Raw genomic sequence first — 26,041 nt, forward strand, 5'->3', positions numbered from 1 at the left:
TCGTAAATTTAATAAATGTTTGTGCTCTAAAAGTGACGATAAATTTTAAAAAGTATGTGGTTTGTAATTTGCGTACAACATCAATATTTGGGATTTATTAACAATTTTGGAAAAAGTGTTCATGTTAATAAAAATTTCACACACAATTTGACTTCCTAAAATTGTTGATCAATTTCAGAAAGTAATTAGGATATAAGAAAATGTTCATTTTGATTGATAATGACAGAGATTGCAAATAACAAAAGTCTTGCCCTATGGGCCTACCCTAATCATGCTTCTTGACGTGCATGAAATGATATTTATTTTTACAGCATGTGGGCATGCTCATGGCAGACCTCCGTGCAAAATTTGAAAAACATTGGAAACTAAACGCACATTGCGCCACGTTCGGCTAGTGTTTTAGGATTTTTTATACCAGAAAAAACCCTAGAAAATGCATAAACTGACGTAAATCAAGTAAATTTATCATAGATGTTTGGCATGGTAATGCTAGTGTCTGGGAAAAAAAATCAAACGCTGGCATTATCATCATAAGCATAGATGTTAATTTTTAACAATTTTCTATACTTTATGCATTTACTACGGTTTTTGACAGAAAAATGCCATAAAACATCGGATGGACGTGACCGCAACGTGCGTTCGGTGTACGAAATCATTCATTCCTTGCGTTGGGGGCTAGAATAGATGTTCACACATGATGAGAAATGTTGGTGTCATTTCATGAATAACGTGACGCACAACATGTACAAGCAGTACCGTCTTACTATGCCGGTAGGGAACGTGTCCAACACGTTTTCCGTTTCACATGCATGAAACTCACTCAAATTTTTTTCACACGCTCACATCATCATCACAAGCATACATGTCAATCTTTAACAATTTTATACATTGTATGCATTTACTACGGTTTTTCGAAGGAAAATAGACGAAAACACCGGCCGGACGCGACACAACGGATGTCCAAATTCGTTCATTTTGTGTGTGGCTAGAATGGATGTACACACATGATGCAAAAAAGTTAGTGTCATTCAATGAATGACGTGACGTAGAAAATGTACAAGAAGTACCGCCTTATTGTGCCGGTAGGGCACGTGTCCAACACGTTCTCCGCTTCACATTCACGATTTTTTTCACACGCTGGCATCATCATCACAAGTATCCATGTCAATTTTCAATAACTTTCTACATTGTATGCATTTACTATGGTTTTTCAGAGGAAAATGCACTAAAAGCCGACCAGACGTGACACAACGTGCGTTCGGTGTCCAAAATCGTTCATTTCTTGCGTGGGGGCTAGAATGGCTGTTCACACATGATGCCAAAAGTTGGTGTCATTCCATAAACAACGTGACTGAGACCATGTACAAGCAGTACCGTCTTACAGTGATGGTAGGACACGTGTCCAACACATTCTTCATTTCACATCCATGAAATGCATTCAATTTTTCACACGTTTTCATCATCATCACAAGCATCCATGTCAATTTTTAATAATTTTCTATATTGTATGTATTTACTACAGTTTTCGACGAGGAAATGCCCTAAAACACAGGTCGGACGTGACACAACGTGCGTTCGGTGTCTGAATTCTTTCTTTCCTTGCATGGATGGCTAGAATGGATGTTCACAAATGATGGAAAAAGTTGGTGTCGTTACATGAATAACATGACACACACCATGTACAAGCAGTATCATTTTACTATGTCGGTAGGGCACGTGTCCAACACGTTCTCCATTTTACATCCATGAAACTCACTCAAAAAAAATTCACACGCATTCATCATCATCGCAATCATCCATCTCAATTTTCAACAATTTTCTATATTGTATGCATTTACTACAGTTTTCCAGAGGAAAATGCCCTAAAGGCTGGGGACCCAATGTGCGTTCAGTGTCCGAATCAGTTCATTCCTTGCGTGGAGGATAGAATGCATGTTCACACATGATGCCAAAAGTTGGTGTCGTTACATGAATAAGGTGACGTAGACCATGTACAAACAGTACCGTCTTACTGTGTTGATAGGACACATCTCCAACAAGTTCTTCGTTTCACATCCATGAAACACATTCAATATTTTTCACACATTGTCATCATCATCATAAGCATCCATGTCAATTTTCAATATTTTTTTATGTTGTATGCACTCACTACGTTTTTCTAGAGAAAATGCCCTAAAACACCGGCCGCACATGACGCAACGCTTCGTTCGGTTAGTGTTTTAGGTTTTTTCACCCGAAACACCATAGAAAATGCGTAAAATGTGAGAACACAATAAATTTTATGATGCATGCTTGGCATGATGACGCTAGTGCGTGTGGAAAATTGTATGTCCATTCTATCGATGTGAGCATTTTTTGAAAAAGAAAAGGTAGAAAAAAGGCAAAACAAAGAACAACAAGAAAGAAAAGGGAACAGAAATGGATAATAAGCAAGTCACTGATATATATATATATATATATATTTACTTTCATATTTAATAAATGTTCACAAACTTAAAATTGTTTGATTGTGTTTGATTTTTTTCAATCAGCGTGTTTCTATTTAAACAAGCAATAAAAGATCATTTTTCAACAAACAATTTTTCTATTTAATAGATGTTCAAAATTTTAATTATATGATGTGAGCATTTTTTTATTAAAACAAGTTTTTTTACATATCTTTCATTTTTTTAAATGTGAATATTTGAACTTTATAAACAAAAATTTATAAAGAAAATATTCTTTGAAATTTGAACAAAATTCTGTAAGTGTGAGAATTTTTTTTAAAGTTAAAAAATGAAAAAAGAACAGTGACAAAAAGACTGGTTCCATAATGGGCCGGCCAAGCGGCAAACTGAAGTAGCATCAAATAAGAAAAAAAATAAATAAACACAACCATTAGGTGTCGTAGTTGGTTAGTGTGGTTCTTGTTAGATAAGGGGTTTTGAGTTCAATTCATGATGTTTGCACTATTTTTCGAGTTTAATATGAAAAATGAATTCGACGCCTTGTACGTGTCACATATACATATGTCTATACGGCTTGATGAAATGTTCATACTACCCTTATACGATTTGTTAGAGGAGGGTATATTGAAGCTGGCCTCTTCACTACATCCCTGAAAAGGAACCGCACGGATATGTCCTTGAATGCGATTCAAAAAGAGTTCACAAATTCAGAAAAAAATAGTTCAAAGTTTTTTTCTTTTTTGAATTCACAAACGTCAAATGATTCAAGAAAATGTGAATTCAAATGAATGTGGTTTTTTGAAAATTTTGAATATTTTGGAAATATTTTTTAAAGAAATCCAGCGAAACTTTTAGGAAACGTGATTTTTTCGAATTAATGAAGCATTTTTTAATTAGGGAAAATTATTGAACTCGTGAACAATTTTTGAATTCGAGAACAATTTTTAAAATAATTTATGCTTTTGTATTTCATAGATATTTTTTCGAATTCACGGATTTTTCTAAATCTAAATATTTTGGGGTAAAAAATCCGACATTTCTGGAAATTGTGATCTTTCTAAAATTCCATATATTTTTTGTAAAAACATGATATTAAAAAATATATGGTCTAAAAAGGGGACTTTTTGACGATTTTAAAGCTTTGTTTCTTAAAAACGTTAATTTTTGAAAAATCTTTACCTAATAATAAAGAGGCTATTGCTTTTGTCGGAAAACCCGTCGCTGCCGTTTTTTTAAAAAAGCCCCTGTCTTTTAGGTAATTAAACCCGCAGTATCTTTTTATGTGTTACGAACAGGAAAACGTTCCATTTTTGCATAGAGCCCCCTATGGCACTGGATAAGAGAAACACATCTGGGCTGACAGAAAACGCACGAGAGGGTTATCGCTTCTACCCTCATAATCCCACATCGATACTTCACAAATAATTTCATCACTTTATATACATGCTGTTAGAGCATATATCTCCATATGTGGTTTTGGTAATTGATGACAATTCCTATGGGCTAATGGTTGCCTTAAGTTATATTTATAGGATTTGTCCATGGGCACTTCTTGAAGTCCATCTGTTGGGTTCAAGGAGTTTATATGATGACCAAGATGGTATTCAAGGTATTATCCAAAGAATGGTCATAGAGACACCAGGTGATCAAGATCTCAGACAAAGAGTAAATCAAGATGATCAACACACAAAGCGTTAAAGATGTACCGAGAGGGATCAAGTGATCCCATGGTATAGTAAGCATTGTCCATTACGTGTTTGTGTACTAACCCATGGTCTTTGTGAGAGTCCTATGTGGGGGTTAGGTGTGCTTCCATGGGCTTGCGTCAAAAGGAAGATCTCATACAACCCATGAAGGATGACGTCAAGTGGTGATCGTCATCAAGATTGTGGTGTGCAAGTTCAAGTGGATCAACACGAATATATCATTGAAACTATTGTTAATGATCATGTGTTGATAAGGACAAGCTCATGTGCTAACTAGGACAAGATCAATATAAGCATTCCTAAGCACTACATGCTTGATTCTTGTGGATGTTCACATGGTGGAGAAATGAAGATGAATACATAAGCTAGGCTTTCCACATTGTGTATGGGAGAGCTGCTTGAAGACTTCATCATGTCTTTCTTTCAACTTGAGCCAAGAACGAACAACAACATCAAGCTCAAGTGAAAGGGCTAACTCAAAGGTATCCGTTCCTTTGACGTTAGTGGTGCGGAGTGATGATCAGCGAATAAAAGTATACACTCAAGTATGGATCATCGGTACCCCTTTTATAATTCTTGAGTCTTTAGGATCCTGCACTATTAAGAGGGGATCACAGGTTTTGTGATGAACTTGCTCAAACTAGATATCCACTGTTCTGCTCTTACCACATCTCCACTGCTCTGCTGTTATCAGAAAACGGGACCAGTGCCTCGGACATCCGGCCTCCTCCGGACGTCCGTGGCCCGGACATCCGGCCTCCTCCGGACGTCCGAGGCCTGGACGTCCGACCAGCATCGGAAATTCGGAACTATGCACCAGAGAAACTTGAGCCATATAACTCGGACTTGCGACTCCCTCCGGACGTCCGAGGGCCGGACGTCCGACCAGCTTCGGAAATCCGGAGCTTTACACCAGAGAAACTTGAGCCATATAACTCGGACTCCCGGCTCCCTCCGGACGTCCGAGGGTCGGACGTCCGTCCCCTTTCGGAAATACGGAATCTTGCACCAGAGAAGTTTGAGTCGAATAACTCGGACTTTCGACCTTCTCCGGACGTTCGGTCCCTGTTCAACTCCACAGTGGTTCCAGATATATTTACAGCCCTCGGACGTCCGGCCCCTGTCGGACGTCCGACCCCTTGTGGACGCCCGGATATCCGTGAACTGCCGGATGTCCGACCCCTCTGTGACTTAAAGTGTCCCCAACGGCTGTTTTTCTCTCCCCACTATAAATACCCCCTCCCGCTTCGTGAGAGGGTGCCCCAACACAGTCTTATCCTCATAAGAACTCATTTCTACCTCACACACATTTGCTCACACCAAATCGTAGATCCCAAGAGCATTTGTGAGCCCCTTTGAGAGTTGTTCCAATCAAAAGATAGACCGTCTCCCTCTCCTTCTCTCAACCCAAGCTATTTGAGATTTGAGCAAGTTTTGAGCATTCCCCATGATCTTGTTACTCTTGGAGGTTGGAGACTCCTAGGCGGTAGGAGTTCTTCGGAGAGGAATCAATCCGTGTGATTACCCCCCGAAAAAGTTTCTGAGGGTTTGGAAGCCACCTCAAAGGCTTACCACTAGTGGTTGAGAAACGCCTTCGTGGTGTTATCTCAAAGGGAGAATAGGGTGAGCCTTCGTGGCATTGGTGTGCCTTCGTGGTAACATCCACCTCTCTAACGGTGACTAGCTTCCCTCCAAGGAAGTGAACATCGGGATACATCTTAGTCTCAGTGACCTTGGTTATCCTTAACCCTAACTCCTTACTTGTGGTCTACTTGTGTTACTTGAGCATACATACATTGCATATTGTTTGTGCTCATTATATTGTGTTGGCTATTTCTTGTACATGATTAATCATTCAAGCATACCTTCTATATCCACACGTTCACACTTGCAGCTTTTGATATATCGTGTGCTAGTGTGATCTAGTATCTTGTGTTGTTCACCTACTTGTCGTGTGATATAGCTCAAGTAAGTTTGTGTAACTTACTTGTGCTTGTTAGTAACTGTATTGTGTCCATCTTGGTAGATCGTGTTGTTGATACACGTTGCAGTGCCTAGTGCGTTTAGGATTTGTGCTTGACAAGTATCCTCTTAGTTTATTTCCGCATTAGGTTTAAGCCAAATCCGAAGAAGTTTTTAAATAGCCTATTCAACCCCCTCTAGGCGTCATCGAGGTCTTTTCAATTGGTATCAGAGCTAGGTCTCTCTTTAATTAGGTTTCACGACCTAGAGAGTATCGATGTCGACTATTGGATTAGTGCACAATGGCACCTTTGACTTTGATGGCACAAATTATACCCTATGGAGAATCTGTATGCTTCATCACTTTCGGCCCATGGGCCCAAATACTTTACGAATTGTTCTTGTACGGATTGCCGACAAAAAGGATGATGCATCTTCATCTACTAATGAAATGTATCTTGATTGTGAGGCTTTTCTTGCCATTCATCGAACCATAAGTCCTGAAGTGTTTAAGTTTATCTTGACTTGCAAGTCAGCTCATGAAGTTTGGACTAAACTTGAAGATATATATGGTGGGTCCAATCTTGATGAAGACAATATTATGATGAAGGAGTTGGTGCATGAGCTCTTCACTCTATTCGATCATAAAGAGTCCACCACTACTTCCATATCCGATTGCTTGCACACCTCAGCATCTGCAATCTCACAAGGTAATGACATGGTGAGTGAAGAAATATATGTTGATGAAAATGTCATAGCCTCTATGGACATGAGCATATCTAGCACCACACATAGTGTAAATTATTGTGCTGACAGGTCATGCATTTCACCTAAAGATCCCTCGACAAATGTCTCTGGTGATATGCCTGCTCTCCCGTGTCCTCTTGATCAAAATATCTTGTTTCTCCCTAGTTGTTCTATGACTAATCATTATGGGGAAATCAAGAAATATGAAGTACTTTTGACTAATGAAGAATCTGATTCACCAAAAGAATCATCATCAACTCCTCCAGTTCACATGTGCCTCATGGCAAGAGGTAATAATGAGGTATCATCTTCCCTGTGCAATAACGATGATATTTGTGATGAGGATGATCATGATGACTTGACTGAAAATATCTATGTGATCAGTAAAATTCTTCGTAAAGCTAAAAATAACGCTCTTCAAAGGTTCCAAGATGTTCTTGCTTACTTTGAAAATTGTAATGATTCACTTAATGATGAACAAGCTAAAAGTGAACAACTTGAACATGAACTTGAGAAGAGTCATCAAGCATGTAGAGACTGAAGATCTTCCAAAAGGAGAGATTGAAGTTACTCATGATAAACTTAAAAGGGATTTTGAGGTCCTTCTCCTTGAATGCAAGAATGTCAAGGGAGAGCTCGTCAAAACCTCTAAGATCTATGAGGAGCTTCAATCTACTCATGAGAAGTCTCCAATCGCTACTTACTCCTCTCATATTGTTGATGATACTTGTACATCTAACCCTATCTCTTTTGAAGTATCAACATTGAAGGAGAATATTGAGCTACGTGCTCAACTTGATTTACTAACTAGCAATTATGGGAAGTTGGAAGAAAACCATGTAATGCTCACAAGCTCTCATGCTGATCTTCTAACATCCCATAATGTGCAAAAGTTAGCTCATGAGGCTATCATCACCAAGGTAACATCAAAGGAAATCGAAGAGCTCAAGGCCCAAGTCACTTTTTTGAAGAAAGACTTGGAACAGTGTCATGAAGGGATGTCCACACTCAACAACGTCCTGTGTGAGCAAACATCTCCGAATGACAAAAATGATGTTGGAGTAAACTCAAACAAGAACAAGAGGGGCCTAGAACAAGTCAGGAATTCGGCCAAAATCATTTGCTTCAAGTGCAAAGTTAAAGGGCACCATGTTAGATCTTGCCCTCTGAAGACGAAGTCTCGAAGTCAAAAGCAACAAGGGAAGCGGCCACAAACTCAATCACATATTCAGCTACAAGTTGAAGGAAGGCCTCTTTCCAATAATACCCAAGCCAACACTCCCCAAGGTGATAAATCAACTGGGAAGAAAGCAAAGAGTAGATGTTGCTACTTATGTCGTGAGAAGGGTCACGTCGCTTCGTCTTGCACAAGAGGTAACTTATCCAACCCAATCACTATTGATGATATCTATTCCCTTGGGAAGGATAAGGTTGGCAATGTGTTTGCCAAATTTGTTGGTACTCAAAATGGTGTCACGAAAAGAACCATTTGGGTTGCCAAGCCTATTGTGATTAACCTCTTAGGACCCAACGTAGTTGGGGACCAACAAGATCAAACTTGATCAATAGGTGACTATGGAGGACATTAGAGACTTGTATACATAATGAAGAATTAAGGGGTCTTCATCATTCATATTATCTCAAGCCAAGTCAGTTGGATTATCGAGTTTCTATCTTATATCCAATGTGCCTCCTTACGGTAACTTGTACTTAAACTGTTTACATTGTTAGGTGCTTGCCCCTTTGCATGTTGTGGTTTTGTACCTTGCATACGTTTGTATATGTTGTGCTTCCAACTTGCTTATCTTGAGTAATCGAGTATGTGTATGTTGGTTTGCATATCATGTACATGTGGGTCTTGTATTCAGCCTTTTGCATCTTGTTTGTATTTTTGTTGGCTCTTGTGAGAGACTAATGGATTATCCCATTATGGGGGAGTGATGTGCTTTGCACACCTCACAATCCTATAAATGTGTATACATGGGGAATACCACTTAGTTTTGATATTTCAAGATTATCTAGTTTCTATGTGGTATGTCTTACTCATGAGAAATTCAAATTCTATATGGTCCATTAATTATCTCTTGTTGGTTTCAATTTGCCACTTGTTAATATTGTTGGTTTATCACATTATGGGGGAGTAATATGCTATGTGCATATTACGAACCTAGAAAATGTGTACATTTGAGGTGTTGCCACTTAGTGTTGATATTGTAAATTATCTTGTTCCTAGGTGGCATGTTAGCTCTACAAGTGTCATTTGCTTGCGTTTTATGGGTAAAGATGATCTTGGATATATTTGCGATCTACCAATGAGTATCACTTCCAAAATACTTCTTGTCCTTGACAATTGGTATTCCCATCATGTGATAGGAATTGCTAATCGTCTTTACATTGGATTTTGTGTTTCGTTTGTCTTCCTTGCCTCTTATGGATCTATTTTAACATGTCTAGTGTTTTTATAGATATAGAGAACGTGATGATCCCATCGTGTGCATTTTGTATTTAAATGCAAATTCCATATAATGCACGTCCCTTGGGGGAGCTATCCTATTTTCTTTAGAACACTCTCTTTATTCACCCATCATAAAATCTTTTGATCCCCATCAAGTGTGTGTTGATGGGAGGCAAGTCTTGCACTTTATGATGCTTTGTTCCATCATGAAAATTTGTCGAGGGCTTGGTTTGTTGGAACCTAGCTCTCTTTTGGAAATTAGATACCTCGTGTTTGTTTTCCTTCAATTGGTTTCTTGTTTCCTTTTATTTGGCATGTGTCAATGGATATCTCATTCCTTGAGGTATCTTTTAATTGATATCCTTCAAGTGATAGTTCCTTTTTTTGTTTAAGATCTTATTATCACTTGATACCTTGTCTTTTGGTGACTTATCAACTTTGTGTTGAGTTGATTCTTGAGAGTCTTGAGCATGCATATCTACTATATACAACTTCTTTTGCTTGCTTTCCTTCTTTGACCCAATATATAGGGGAAACTCCACCTTGTCATAAATTGGCTAAAGTGTGCATGAAATTCAAATTCATATCTATATGCACATATGTGTGTGGAGTTTGTCCTATGTATTGCTGGTTTTCTAAATCTTTGGTCCCAATGAGTTTGGGCACCATTTTGTTTGTTTTTGCTGTTCCAGGAACAACTGGAGATGCATTGGATGCTCGGCTCACCTATAAGGAAGGTGTTGAGACCATGTGATTATTGGAGCCAAGTTAGGATGATCAAAGAATAACTATCTACTACATCAATCCAATGTTGTCTCGGTAACAAGTATCCACTTCATGCATTCTTTTCTTGCAAAGGGCCCAACCTGTCATTTCTTTTCCAGGTTGCATCATGGCATGAATCTATTGATTCGTTCTTGTAGTACTTGTTTGCTTTCTCAAAGCATCCGAACGATGATGTCTTACTAATAGTTGGGATGTCTTTGATGTTCGTATGTTGGAAGTTCATATTGTACAATAAGAAAATATTAGGCCATGTGCTATGCTTCCAAGCAAAAGATCTCATTGATATATTTATGACTTCCTTTTGGATATCTAGTTTGTTCCTTCTTGTAACCATTTCGTGTGTACATCCTTCTTTGTGGATATATATCATCATGATTGTCTTCTACTTAGAATCTTTTACACATGAGAGAAGTCACATCTCTAATTGATATCCTCTTTTCTTTCACGTCCATCGTTGCATTTCCTTTTTCAGTTTTTCGTGGCTTCGTGAAAGGATTTGTTTTGAGTGCGTATCTTATTTTCCTACATCTTGATGCACTCTTTGGCCGTGAAGATTATTTTTCTTCATGCTTGTCTTGATGAGGGTTTTTCCATTTCAATTAGTATCCCTCCTCTTGACAAGGTTCTTACTTCCTAGCTTCACAATGGGTTCTCACAAGCGTTGGTTCTTATTTTGTTTATTAGTAAGCTTGTGAACCCATTTTCTAGTATGTGTGTGTGGGAATGATATGTCTTGCACTTTGTATCTCATTTCATCAAGACTATGTTGATGAGTAATGCTCATCCTTATATTAGTATTCTCAAGTGCTTTGCCATGACTCACACACATTACTTTTGTTGAGCCTATTCTTAAGTTGCTTCTTTTACATGTTGCTCAACCATTTGTTTTGTGCAATTGATATGCTTATTGTCTCATCTATCTTCTTGCACTCGTTGTGTGTTTTTATTAATTTTGGGGGAGCAACGATCCTATTTTGTGCACCTGTATCAAATACAAAAATCTCATATTAGTGCACAAATCATGGGGAGCTTCTCTAGTTTTTGATAAAACACTCTGTTGCCTTTGTTGGGGAACGTCGCATGGGAAACAAAAAAATTCCTACGCGCACGAAGACCTATCATGGTGATGTCCATCTACGAGAGGGGATGTGTGATCTACGTACCCTTGTAGACCATACAGCAGAAGCGTTAGTGAACGCGGTTGATGTAGTGGAACGTCCTCACGTCCCTCGTTCCGCCCAGCGAACCGTCCCGCGATCAGTCCCACGATCTAGTGCCGAACGGACGGCACCTCCGCGTTCAGCACACGTACAGCTCGACGATGATCTCAGCCTTCTTGATCTAGCAAGAGAGACGGAGAGGTAGAAGAGTTCTCCGGCAGCGTGATGGCGCTCCGGAGGTTGGTGATGATCTTGTCTCGGCAGGGCTCCGCCCGAGCTCCGCACAAACGCGATCTAGAGGTAAAACCGTGGAGATATGTGGTCGGGCTGCCGTGGCAAAGTTGTGTCAAATCAGCCCTAAAACCTCCGTATATATAGGGGGAGGAGGGGGAGCCTTGCCTTGGGGTCCAAGGACCCCCAAGGACTTCGACCGAGCCAAGGGGCGCAACCCTCCCCTTCCAAACCGAGTCCAACTAGGTTTGGAAGGAGGAGTTCTTCCCCCTTTTCCCACCTCCTCTTTTTTTTCCTTTTCTCTTTGATTTTCTTCCTATGGCGCATAGGGCCTTCTTGGGCTGCCCACCAGCCCACTAAGGGCTGGTGCGCCACCCCCAAGGCCTATGGGCTTCCCCGGGGTGGGTTGCCCCCCCCAGTGAACTCCCGGAACCCATTCGTCATTCCACGTACATTCCCGGTAACTCCGAAAACCTTCCGGTAATCAAATGAGGTCATCCTATATATCAATATTCGTTTCCGGACCATTCCGGAAACCCTCGTGATGTGCATGATCTCATCTGGGACTCCGAACAACATTCGGTAACCAACCATATAACTCAAATACGCATAAAACAACGTCGAACCTTAAGTGTGCAGACCCTGCGGGTTCGAGAACTATGTAGACATGACCCGAGAGACTCCTCGGTCAATATCGAAGAGCGGGACCTGGATGCCCATATTGGATCCTACATATTCTACGAAGATCTTATCGTTTGAACCTCAGTGCCAAGGATTCATATAATCCCGTATGTCATTCCCTTTGTCCTTCGGTATGTTACTTGCCCGAGATTCGATCGTCAGTATCTGCATACCTATTTCAATCTCGTTTACCGGCAAGTCTCTTTACTCATTCCTAATACAAGATCCCACAACTTACACTAAGTCACATTGCTTGCAAGGCTTGTGTGTGATGTTGTATTACCGAGTGGGCCCCGAGATACCTCTCCGTCACACGGAGTGACAAATCCCAGTCTCGATCCATACTAACTCAACGAACACCTTCGCAGATACCTGTAGAGCATGTTTATAGTCACCCAGTTACGTTGCGACGTTTGATACACACAAAGTATTCCTCCGGTGTCAGTGAGTTATATGATCTCATGGTCATAGGAACACATACTTGACACGCAGACAACAGTAGCAACAAAATGACACGATCAACATGCTACGTCTATTAGTTTGGGTCTAGTCCATCACTTGATTCTCCTAATGACGTGATCCAGTTATCAAGCAACAACACCTTGTTCATAATCAGAAGACACTGACTATCTTTGATCAACTGGCTAGCCAACTAGAGGCTTGCTAGGGACAGTGTCTTGTCTATGTATCCACACATGTATATAAGTCTTCATTCAGTACAATTATAGCATGGATAATAAACGATTATCTTGATACAGGAATTATAATAATAACTATATTTATTATTGCCTCTAGGGCATAATTCCAACAGTCTCCCACTTGCACTAGAGTCAATAATCTAGCCCTCACATCATCATGTGAATTACATTGTAATAAATCTAACACCCATACAGTTCTGGTGTTGATCATGCTTTGCCCGTGGAAGAGGTTTAGTTAGCGGGTCTGCTACATTCAGATCCGTGTGCACTTTGCATATATTCACGTCCTCCCCTTCGACGTAGTCGCGGATGAGGTTGAAGCGTCGTTTGATGTGTCTGGACTTCTTGTGAAACCGTGGTTCCTTTGCTAGGGAAATGGCACCCGTGTTGTCACAGAACAAGGTTATTGGATTCAGTGCGCTTGGCACCACTCCAAGATCCGTCATGAACTGCTTCATCCAGACACCCTCCTTAGCCGCCTCCGAGGCAGCCATGTACTCCGCTTCACATGTAGAATCTGCTACGACGCTTTGCTTGGAACTGCACCAGCTTACCGCACCCCCATTAAGAATAAATACGTATCCGGTCTACGACTTAGAAATCGTCCGGATCTGTGTCAAAGCTTGCATCGACGTAACCCTTTACGGCGAGCTCTTCGTCACCTCCATACACGAGAAACATCTCCTTAGTCCTTTTCAGGTACTTCAGGATATTCTTGACCGCCGTCCAGTGATCCACTCCTGGATTACTCTGGAACCTGCCTGCCATACTTATGGGCAGGCTAACGTCCGGTCTAGTGCACAACATTGCATACATGATAGAACCTATGGCTGAAGCATAGGGGACGGTGCTCATATGCTCTCTATCCTCATCAGTTGTTGGGCACTGAGTCTTACTCAATCTCGTACCTTGTAAAACTGGCAAGAACCCTTTCTTGGACTGTTCCATTTTGAACCTCTTCAAAACTTTACCAAGGTATGTGCTTTGTGAAAGTCCTATCAGGCGTTTTGATCTATCCCTATAGATCTTAATGCCTAGAATGTAAGCAGCTTCTCCTAGGTCCTTCATAGAGAAACTTTTATTCAAGTAATCCTTTATGCTCTCCAAAAACTGTACGTTGTTTCCAATCAGCAATATGTCATCCACATATAATATTAGAAACGCCACAGAGCTCCCACTCACTTTCTTGTAAATACAAGATTCTCCAACCACTTGTATAAACCCAAATGCTTTGATCACCTCATCCAAGCATTTGTTCCAACTCCGAGATGCTTGCACCAGTCCATAAATGGATCGCTGGACCTTGCACACCTTGTTAGCATTCTTAGGATCGACAAAACCTTCGGGTTGCATCATATACAACTCTTCCTTAAGGAAACCGTTAAGGAACGCCGTTTTGACATCCATCTGCCAGATTTCATAATCAAAAAATGCAGCTATTGCTAACATGATTCTGACGGACTTAAGCATCGCTACGGGTGAGAATGTCTCATCGTAGTCAACTCCTTGAACTTGTGAAAAACCCTTTGCCACAAGTCGAGCTTTATAAACAGTCACATTGCCGTCGGCGTCCATCTTCTTCTTAAAGATCCATTTGTTCTGAATAGCCTTGCGGCCCTCAGGTAGTACTTCCAAAGTCCATACTTTGTTCTCATACATGGATCCTATCTCGGACTTCATGGCCTCTAGCCATTTGTTGGAATCTGGGCCCACCATTGCTTCTTCATAATTTGCAGGTTCATTGTTGTCTAACAACATGATTGACATGACGGGATTACCGTACCACTCTGGAGCAGCACGTGGTCTCGTCGACCTGCGTGGTTCGACAGGAACTTGAACCGGAGTTTCATGATCATCATCATTAACTTCCTCCTCAACCGGCGTCGCAATGATAGAGGTTTCCCCTTGCCCTGCACCACCATCTAGAGCGATGAGAGGTTCGACAACCTCATCAAGTTCTATCTTCCTCCCACTCAATTCTCTCGAGAGAAACTCCTTCTCGAGAAAAGCTCCGTTTTTAGGAACAAACACTTTGCCCTCGGATTTGAGATAGAAGGTGTACCCAACTGTCTCTTTTGGGTAACCTATGAAGATGCACTTTTCCGCTTTGGGTTCCAGCTTTTCAGGCTGAAGTTTTTTGACATAAGCATCACATCCCCAAACTTTAAGAAACGACAACTTTGGCCTTTTTCCATACCACAGCTCGTATGGTGTCGTCTTAACGGATTTTGATGGTGCCCTATTTAAAGTGAATGCAGCTGTTTCTAATGCATAACCCCAAAACGATAACGGCAAATCGGTAAGAGACATCATAGATCGCACCATCTCTAATAAAGTACGATTACGATGTTCGGACACACCATTACGATGTGGTGTTCCAGGCGGTGTCAACTGTGAAACAATTCCACATTGTCTTAAGTGAGCACCAAACTCGAAACTCAGATATTCACCCCCACGATCAGACCGTAGGAACTTGATCTTCTTGTTACGATGATTTTCAACTTCACTCTGAAATTGCTTGAACTTTTCAAATGTTTCAGACTTGTGCTTCATTAAGTAGACATAACCATATCTACTCAAATCGTCAGTGAAGGTGAGAAAATAACGATGTCCACCGCGTACCTCTATGCTCATCGGACCGCACACATCGGTATGTATGATTTCCAACAAGTCACTTGCACGCTCCATTGTTCCGGAGAACAGAGTTTTAGTCATCTTGCCCATGAGGCATAGTTCACACGTGCCAAGTGAATCAAAGTCATGTGACTCCAAAAGTCCATCGGCATGGAGTTTCTTCATGCGCTTTACACCAATATGACCTAAGCGGCAGTGCCACAAAAATATGGTGCTATCATTGTTAACTCTAATTCTTTTGGTCTCAATGTTATGTATGTGTGTATCACTATCAAGATTCAATATGAACAATCCTCTCACATTGGGTGCATGACCATAAAAGATGTTACTCATAGAAATACAACAACCATTATTCTCTGACTTAAAAGAGTAACCGTCTCGCAATAAACAAGATCCAGATATAATGTTCATGCTCAACGCAGGCACTAAATAACAATGATTCAAGTTCATAACTAATCCTGATGGTAACTGAAGTGAAACTGTGCCGACGGCGATTGCATCAACTTGGAACCATTTCCTACGCGCATCGTCACTTCATCTTTTGCCAGCCTTCGTCTATTCCGCAGTTCCTGTTTCGAGTTGCAAATATGAGCAACAGAACCGGTATCGAATACCCAGGCACTACTACGAGAGCCGGTTAAGTATACATCAATAACATGTATATCAAATATACCTGATTTTTCTTTGGCCGCCTTCTTATCAGCGAGATACTTGGGGCAATTGCGCTTCTAGTGACCCATACCCTTGCAATAGTAACACTCTGTTTCAGGCTTAGGTCCAGCTTTGGGTTTCTTTGTCGGATTGGCAACAGGCTTGCCGCTCTTCTTTGAATTACCCTTCTTGCCTTTGCCGTTTCTCTTGAAACTAGTGGTCTTATTCACCATCAACACTTGATGTTCTTTACGGAGTTCAGACTCTGCGACTTTCAGCATCGCAAACAACTCGCCGGGAGACTTGTTCATCCCTTGCATGTTGTAGTTCAACACAAAGCCTTTATAGCTTGGCGGCAGTGATTGAAGGATTCTGTCAGTGATAGCTTCTTGCGGGAGTTCAATCCCCAGCTCAGCTAGACGGTTTGAGTACCCAGACATTTTGAGCACATGTTCACTGACACACGAGTTCTCCTCCATCTTGCAAGCATAGAATTTATCGGAGGTCTCATACCACTCGATCCGGGTGTTCTACTGAAAGATAAACTTCAACTCCTGGAACATCTCAAATGCTCCATGACGCTCAAAGCGACGTTGAAGTCCCGGTTCTAAGCCATACAAGACTGCACATTGAACTACTGACTAGTCCTCCTTACGTGCTAACCAAGCGTTCTTAACATCCTGATCAGCCGTAGCGGGTGGTTCATCTCCTAGCGCAGCATTAAGGACATAATCCTTCTTCCCAGCTTGTAAGATTAGCTTAAGATTACGAGCCCACTCTACAAAGTTGCTTCCATCATCTTTCAACTTAGCTTTCTCTAGGAACGTATTAAAATTCAGGGTGACTGCCGCGTGAGACATGATCTACAACACAAATATATTCAAAGTGGACTTAGACTATGTTCAAGATAATTAGAGTTTAACTTAATCAAATTACTTGCTAAACTCCCACTCAAAAAGTACATCTGTCTAGTCATTTGAGTGGTTCATGATCCACTTACACTAGCTCAAGTCCGATCATCACGTGAGTTGAGCATAGTTTCAGTGGTAAGCATCCCCGTGCTAATCATATCATCTATATGATTCATGATCGACCTTTCGGTCTCATGTGTTCCGAGGCCATGTCTGCACATGCTAGGCCCGTCAAGCTTAACCCGAGTGTTCCGCGTGCGCAACTGTTTTGCACCCGTTATATGTGAACGTTGAGTCTATCACACCCGATCATCACGTGGTGTCTCGAAACGACAAACTGTAGCAACGGTGCACAGTCGGGGAGAACACAATTTCGTCTTGAAACTTTAGTGAGAGAACACCTCATAATGCTACCGTCGTTCTAAGCAAAATAAGGTGCATAAAAGGATTAACATCACATGCAATTCATAAGTGACATGATATGGCCATCATCACGTGCTCCTTGATCTCCATCACCAAGCACCGGCACGATCTTCTTGTCACCGGCGCCACACCATGATCTCCATCAACGTGTCTCCATCGGGGTTGTCGTGCTACTCATGCTATTACTACTAAAGCTACATGCTAGCAAAATAGTAAACGCATCTGCAAGCACAAACGTTAGTATAAAGACAACCCTATGGCTCCTGCCGGTTGCCGTACCATCGACGTGCAAGTCGATATTATCTATTACAACATGATCATCTCATACATCCAATATAACACATCACATCGTTGGCCATATCACATCACAAGCATACCCTGCAAAAACAAGTTAGACGTCCTCTAATTTTGTTGTTGCATGTTTTACGTGGTGACCATGGGTATCTAGTAGGATCGCATCTTACTTACGCAAACACCACAACGGAGATATATGAGTTGCTATTTAACCTCATCCAAGGACCTCCTCGGTCAAATCTGATTCAACTAAAGTTGGAGAAACTGACACTGGCCAGTCATCTTTGAGCAACGGGGTTACTCGTAGCGATGAAACCTGTCTCTCGTAAGCGTACGAGTAATGTCGGTCCAAGCCGCTTCAATCCAACAATACCGCGGAATCAAGAAAAGACTAAGGAGGGCAGCAAAACGCACATCACCGCCCACAAAAACTTTTGTGTTCTACTCGAGAAGACATCTACGCATGAACCTAGCTCATGATGCTACTGTTCGGGAACGTCGCATGGGAAACAAAAAATTTCCTACGCGCACGAAGACCTATCATGGTGATGTCCATATACGAGAGGGGATGTGTGATCTACGTACCCTTGTAGACCATACAGCAAAAGCGTTAGTGAACACTGTTGATGTAGTGGAACGTCCTCACGTCCCTCGATCCGCCCCGCGAACCGTCCCGCGATCAGTCCCACGATCTAGTGCCGAACGGACAGCACCTCCGCGTTCAACACACGTACAGCTCGACGATGATCTCGGCCTTCTTGATCCAGCAAGAGAGACGGAGAGGTAGAAGAGTTCTCTGGCAGCGTGACAGCGCTCCGGAGGTTGGTGATGATCTTGTCTCGGCAGGGCTCCGCCCGAGCTCCGCAGAAACGCGATCTAGAGGTAAAACCGTGGAGATATGTGGTCGGGCTGCCGTGGCAAAGTTGTGTCAAATCAGCCCTAAAACCTCCGTATATATAGGGGGAGGAGGGGGAGCCTTGCCTTGGGGTCCAAGGACCCCCAAGGACTTCGGTCGAGCCAAGGGGGGCAACCCTCCCCTTCCAAACCGAGTCCAACTAGGTTTGGAAGGAGGAGTCCTTCCCCCTTTTCCCACCTCCTCTTTTTTTTCCTTTTCTCTTTGATTTTCTTCCTATGGCCCATAGGGCCTTCTTGGGCTGTCCCACTAAGGGCTGGTGTGCCACCCCCAAGGCCTATGGTCTTCCCCGGGGTGGGTTCCCCCCCCCCCCCGGTGAACTCCCGGAACCCATTCGTCATTCCCGGTACATTCCCGGTAACTCCAAAAACCTTACGGTAATCAAACGAGGTCATCCTATATATCAATCTTCGTTTCCGGACCATTCCGGAAACCCTCGTGACGTCCGTGATCTCATCCGGGACTCCGAACAACATTCAGTAACCAACCATATAACTCAAATACGCATAAAACAACGTCGAACCTTAAGTGTGCAGACCCTGCGGGTTTGAGAACTATGTAGTAATGACCCGAGAGACTCCTCGGTCAATATCCAATAGCGGGACCTGGATGCCCATATTGGATCCTACATATTCTACGAAGATCTTATCGTTTGAACCTCAGTGCGAAGGATTCATATAATCCCGTATGTCATTCCCTTTGTCCTTCGGTATGTTACTTGCCCGAGATTCGATCGTCAGTATCCGCATACCTATTTCAATATCATTTACCGGCAAGTCTCTTTACTCATTCCGTAATACAAGATCCCGCAACTTACACTAAGTCACATTGCTTGCAAGGCTTGTGTGTGATGCTGTATTACCGAGTGGGCCCCGAGATACCTCTCCGTCACACGGAGTGACAAATCCCAGTCTCGATCCATACTAACTCAACGAACACCTTCGGGGATACCTGTAGAGCATCTTTATAGTCACCCAGTTACGTTGCGACGTTTGATACACACAAAGTATTCCTCCGGTGTCAGTGAGTTATATGATCTCATGGTCATGGGAACAAATACTTGACACGCAGAAAACAGTAGCAACAAAAAGACACGATCAACATGCTACGTCTATTAGTTTGGGTCTAGTCCATCACGTGATTCTCCTAATGACGTGATCCAGTTATCAAGAAATAACACCTTGTTCATAATCAGAAGACACTGACTATCTTTGATCAACTGGCTAGCCAACAAGAGGCTTGCTAGGGACAGTGTTTTGTCTATGTATCCACACAAGTATATAAGTCTTCATTCAATACAATTATAGCATGGATAATAAACGTTTATCTTGATACAGGAATTATAATAATAACTATATTTATTATTGCCTCTAGGGCATAATTCCAACAGCCTTTATCATAATATCTTTTATTCATGTGGTTTGAAGGACCATATGATTGTTTGTTCCATCTGGAATCTTTTGATTGCTTGCCTCTATTTTTGTATGTCTTTGTGGCATACGATCCTTTTATTTGCAATCTTTGGGTCTTCAATATAGTTTGTTTTCCACCAACTACTTATCATTGTATTTTTGTATTTCTCTACACTCATGTGCTGAGAATTACACACTTTTTGGAGGACCACCTACTATATTGGATTTCTAAACTTTTCATCCATTTTGGCAATCGATGCCAATGGGGGAGAAGTTTAGAGAGTTTACTTTGGATATGTTTAGAGGGTTTTGCTTTTATTGGGTAAGCATTTACATCTTTCACGCATGCATTATTAGCTTGTATGTGTGCGCTTGGTTATGCTTATTTACTTATATAAACTCTCTTGAAGTGGTTGTCTTCAATTACCAAAATGGGGGAGATTGTTAGAGCATATATCTCCATATGTGGTTTTGGTAATTGATGAAAATTCCTATGGGCTAATGGTTGCCTTAAGTTATATTTATAGGATTTGTCCATGGGCACTTCTTGAAGTCCATCTGTTGGGTTCAAGGAGTTTATATGATGACCAAGATGGTATTCAAGGTATTATCCAAAGAATGGTCATAGAGACACTAGGTGATCAAGATCTCAGACAAAGAGTAAATCAAGATGATCAACACACAAAGCGTATAAGGTGTACCGAGAGGGATCAAGTGATCCCATGGTATGGTAAGCATTGTCCATTACGTGTTTGTGTACTAACCCATGGTCTTTGTGAGAGTCCTATGTGGGGGTTAGGTGTGCTTCCATGGGCTTGCGTCAAAAGGAATATCTCATACACCCCATGAAGGATGACGTCAAGTGGTGATCGTCATCAAGATTGTGGTGTGCAAGTTCAAGTGGATCAGCACGAATATATCATTGAAACTATTGTTAATGATCATGTGTGGATAAGGACAAGCTCATGTGCTAACAAGGACAAGATCAAGATAACAATTCCTGAGCACTACATGCTTGATTCTTGTGGATGTTCACATGGTGGACAAATGAAGATGAATACATAAGCTAGGCTTTCCACATTGTGTATGGGAGAGCTGCTTGAAGACTTCATCATGTCTTGCTTTCAACTTGAGCCAAGAAGGAACAACAACATCAAGCTCAAGTGAAAGGGCTAACTCAAACGTTGTTGGGGAACGTCACATGGGAAACAAAAAATTTCCTACGCGCGCGAAGACCTATCATGGTGATGTCCATCTACGAGAGGGGATGAGTGATCTACGTACCCTTGTAGATCGTACAGCAGAAGCGTTAGTGAACGCGGTTGATGTAGTGGAACGTCCTCACGTCCCTCGATCCGCCCCGCGAACAATCCCGCGATCAGTCCCACGATCTAGTACCGAACGGACGGCACCTCCGCGTTCAGCCCACGTACAGCTCGACGATGATCTAAGCCTTCTTGATCCAGCAAGAGAGACGGAGAGGTAGAAGAGTTCTCCGGCAGCGTGACGGCGCTCCGGAGGTTGGTGATGACCTTGTCTCAGCAGGGCTCCGCCCGAGCTCCGCAGAAACGCGATCTAGAGGAAAAACCGTGGAGGTATGTGGTCGGGCTGCCGTGGAAAAGTCGTCTCAAATCAGCCCTAAAACCTCCGTATATATAGGTGGGAGGGAGGGGACCTTGCCTTGGGGCTCAAGGAGCCCCAAGGGGGTCGGCCGAGTCCAAGGGGGGAGGACTCCCCCCCCCCCAAACCAAGTTGGACTTGGTTTGGTGGGAGGGAGTCCCCCTTCCTTCCCACCTCCTCTTTTTTTTTCTCTCTTGATTTTCTCTCCTTGGCGCATAGAGCCCTTTTGGGCTGTCCCACCAGCCCAGTAAGGGCTGGTGTGCCACCCTCAAGGCCTATGGGCTTCCCCGGGGTGGGTTGCCCCCCCGGTGAACTCCCGGAACCCATTCGTCATTCCCGGTACATTCCCAGTAACTCCGAAAACCTTCCGGTAATCAAATGAGGTCATCCTATATATCAATCTTCGTTTCCGGACTATTCCGGAAACCCTCGTGACGTCCGTGATCTCATCCGGGACTCCGAACAACATTCGGTAACCAACCATATAACTCAAATACGCATAAAACAACGTCGAACCTTAAGTGTGCAGACCCTGCGGGTTCGAGAACTATGTAGACATGACCCAGAGATTCCTCGGTCAATATCCAATAGCGGGACCTGGATGCCCATATTGGATCCTACATATTCTACGAAGATCTTATCGTTTGAACCTCAGTGCCAAGGATTCATAAAATCCCGTATGTCATTCCCTTTGTCCTTCGGTATGTTACTTGCCCGAGATTCGATCGTCAGTATCCGCATACCTATTTCAATCTCGTTTACCGGCAAGTCTCTTTTACTCGTTCCGTAATACAAGATCCCGCAACTTACACTAAGTTACATTGCTTGCAAGGCTTGTGTGTGATGTTGTATTACCGAGTGGGCCCCGAGATACCTCTCTGTCACACGGAGTGACAAATCCCAGTCTCGATCCATACTAACTCAACTAACACCTTCGGAGATACCTGTAGAGCATCTTTATAGTCACCCAGTTACGTTGCGACGTTTGATACACACAAAGCTTTCCTCCGGTGTCAGTGAGTTATATGATCTCATGGTCGTAGGAATAAATACTTGACACGCAGAAAACAGTAGCAACAAAATGACACGATCAACATGCTACGTCTATTAGTTTGGGTCTAGTCCATCACGTGATTCTCCTAATGACGTGATCCAGTTATCAAGCAACAATACCTTGCTCATAATCAGAAGACACTGACTATCTTTGATCAACTGGCTAGCCAACTAGAGGCTTGCTAGGGACGGTGTTTTGTCTATGTATCCACACATGTAAATGAGTCTTCATTCAATACAATTATAGCATGGATAATAAACGATTATCTTGATACAGGAATTATAATAATAACTATATTTATTATTGCCTCTAGGGCATAATTCCAACAAAGGTATCAGTTCCTTTGACGTTAGTGGTGCGGAGTGATGATCAGCGAATAAAAGTATACACTCAAGTATGGATCATCGGTACCCCTTTTATAATTCTTGAGTCTTTAGGATCCCGCACTATTAAGAGGGGATCACAGGTTTTGTGATGAACTTGCTCAAACTAGATATCCACTGTTCTTCTCTTACCACATCTCCACTGCTCTGCTGTTATCAAAAAACAGGTCCGGTGCCTCGGACATCCGGCCTCCTCCAGACGTCCGAGGCTTGGACGTCCAACCAGCTTCGGAAATCCGGAACTATGCACCAGAGAAACTTGAGCCATATAACTCGGACTTGCGACTCCCTCCGGACGTCCGAGGGCCGGATGACCGACCAGCTTCGGAAATCCGGAGCTTTACACCACAGAAACTTGAGCCATATAACTCGGACGCCCGAGGGCCGGACGTCCGTCCCCTTTCGGAAATCCGGAATCTTGCACCAGAGAAGTTTGAGTCGAATAACTCGGACTTTCGGCCTTCTCCGGACGTCCAGTCCTTGTTCAACTCCACAGTGGTTCCAGATATATTTACAGCCCTCGGACGTCCGGCCCCTGTCGGACGTCCGACCCCTTTGGACGCCCGGACATCCGTGAACTGCCGCATGTCCGACCCCTGTGTGACTTAGAGTGTCCCCAACGGCTGTTTTTCTCTCCCCACTATAAATACCCCCCTCCCACTTCGTGAGAGGGTGCCCCAGCACAGCCTTATCCTCACAAGAACTCATTTCTACCTCACACTCATTTCCTCACACCAAATCTTAGATCCCAAGAGCATTTGTGAGCCCCTTTAGAGTTGTTCCAATCAAAAGATAGATCGTCTCCCACTCCTTCTCTCAACCCAAGCTATTTGAGATTTTAGCAAGTTTTGAGCATTCCCTGTGATCTTGTTACTCTTGGAGGTTGGAGACTCCTAGGCGGTACGAGTTCTTCGGAGAGGAATCAATCGGTGTGATTACCCCTCGGAAAAGTTTGTGAGGGTTTGGAAGCCACCTCAAAGGCTTACCACTAGTGGTTGAGAAACGCCTTCGTGGTGTTATCTCAAAGGGAGAATAGGGTGAGCCTTCGTGGCGTTGGTGTGCCTTCGTGGTAACATCCACCTCTCTAACGGTGACTAGCTTCCCTCCAAGGAAGTGAACATCGGGATACATCTTCGTCTCACTGACCTTGGTTATCCTTAACCCTAACTCCTTACTTGTGGTCTACTTGTGTTACTTGAGCATACATACATTGCATATTGTTTGTGCTCATTATATTGTGTTGGCTATTTCTTGTACAAGATTAATCATTCAAGCATACCTTCTATATCCACAAGTTCACACTTGCAGCTTTTGATATATCGTGTGCTAGTGTGATCTAGTATCTTGTGTCGTTCACCTACTTGTCGTGTGATATAGCTCAAGTAAGTTTGTGTAACTTACTTGTGCTTGTTAGTAACTATATTGTGTCCATCTTCCTAGATCGTGTTGTTGATACACGTTGCAGTGCCTAGTGCATTTAGGATTTGTGCTTGACAAGTATCCTCTTAGTTTATTTCTGCATTAGGTTTAAGCCAAATCCGAAGAAGTTTTTAAATAGCCTATTCACCCCCCCCTCTAGGCGTCATCGAGGTCTTTTCACATACGCCTTGGTGACTTTACAAGAGGCAACGGAAATCAACAAAGGAACAAATTCGAGAAGAAGAAATTGGGATGACGCGAATAGAGGTGGAGCCGCGAGACAGAGGGGGCTCGGGGCGAAGGAAAGGGGCTGGCGCCGGCGATGCATACGTGGAGGTGGGGGCGTCGGGGTTAGAGGATTCAAGCAACCGGCGGGGTAAGTCTTGCCGGAGAGTGGCCCCGTAGGCCGACCTCGCAGCAGCATACCATGGGAGGTGGTCGCGAGGTGCAGAGGTGGGAGGCGGTGGAGGAGCAGAGGAGGAGGGGAGTGCGGGCGCCATTGGAAGGGAGAGTCGGAGAGATTGTGGATCCTGTGGGGCTCTCTCCCCTAGCGGCGCGAGGTGGAGGAGAGGAGGGGGGGCTGGGGATCGGGCTAGGTTAGGGGATTTGGGAGTGGAAGTGGGTAAGGCTGGGCCTTGGCACGCCTAATGAGTTGTGCACTACTACTCTCTCTCTTTCCTTTAATTTCTTTCTCTAATTTTTTTAATTAAAAATGTGTGGTATTATTTTTTTCCGTTGCAACGCACGGGTCCTTTTGATAGTATAATATAATAGAGATTTAAAATTTTGAAATAATGGAGAAGGGTAAAATAACAGGGAAACGAAAATAAAAATGGCCCGAAATATTTCAAGGGAAAAAGCTTGGTAATGCTTGCTGTAGCCGGGAGCTTCAATTCAGCGCGCCTGACTCAGCCACGCTCGAACTTAGCACATGCAGGTGCGGGGTGAAGCTCCCTTGTTTTTTTATTTTTTTCTTCTTCTCTTTTCTCTTTAAAAAGGTCCCATGTTTCAAAATAAAATTAGAATTCCTTAAACTGTTCACCAATGCAAAAAATTGTTCAAGAATTCAAAAAATATTTACAAATTCAATTTAAGTGAAGATATTTTAATTTTATGAACAAAGTTTAAATTAAATGATTTGTTTTCAAATTGCATGAAGAAATTTTGAACTCAAGAACATTTTTTCAATTATATGAAGATTTTACATTTTGATGAACTATTTAAAAAAATAATGACATGTTTGAAAGAACGATGAACATTTATTTGAATACTATGAGAAAATTTTGAATTGAAAAAATGTTCACCACAATTTAAAAAAATCAAATTCGAAAAATATCACTAATTTGAAAAAAGTTCCCGGATTGCAGGGAATATTCATGGAATTTGGAAAGATAAAAACATAAAAGCAAAAATTAAAAAGTTAATTGAGTAAATAAAAAGAAAAGGAGGAAAAA

Source organism: Hordeum vulgare, chromosome 2H (assembly GCF_904849725.1).
Source record: "Hordeum vulgare subsp. vulgare chromosome 2H, MorexV3_pseudomolecules_assembly, whole genome shotgun sequence".
Classification (NCBI taxonomy): domain Eukaryota; kingdom Viridiplantae; phylum Streptophyta; class Magnoliopsida; order Poales; family Poaceae; genus Hordeum; species Hordeum vulgare.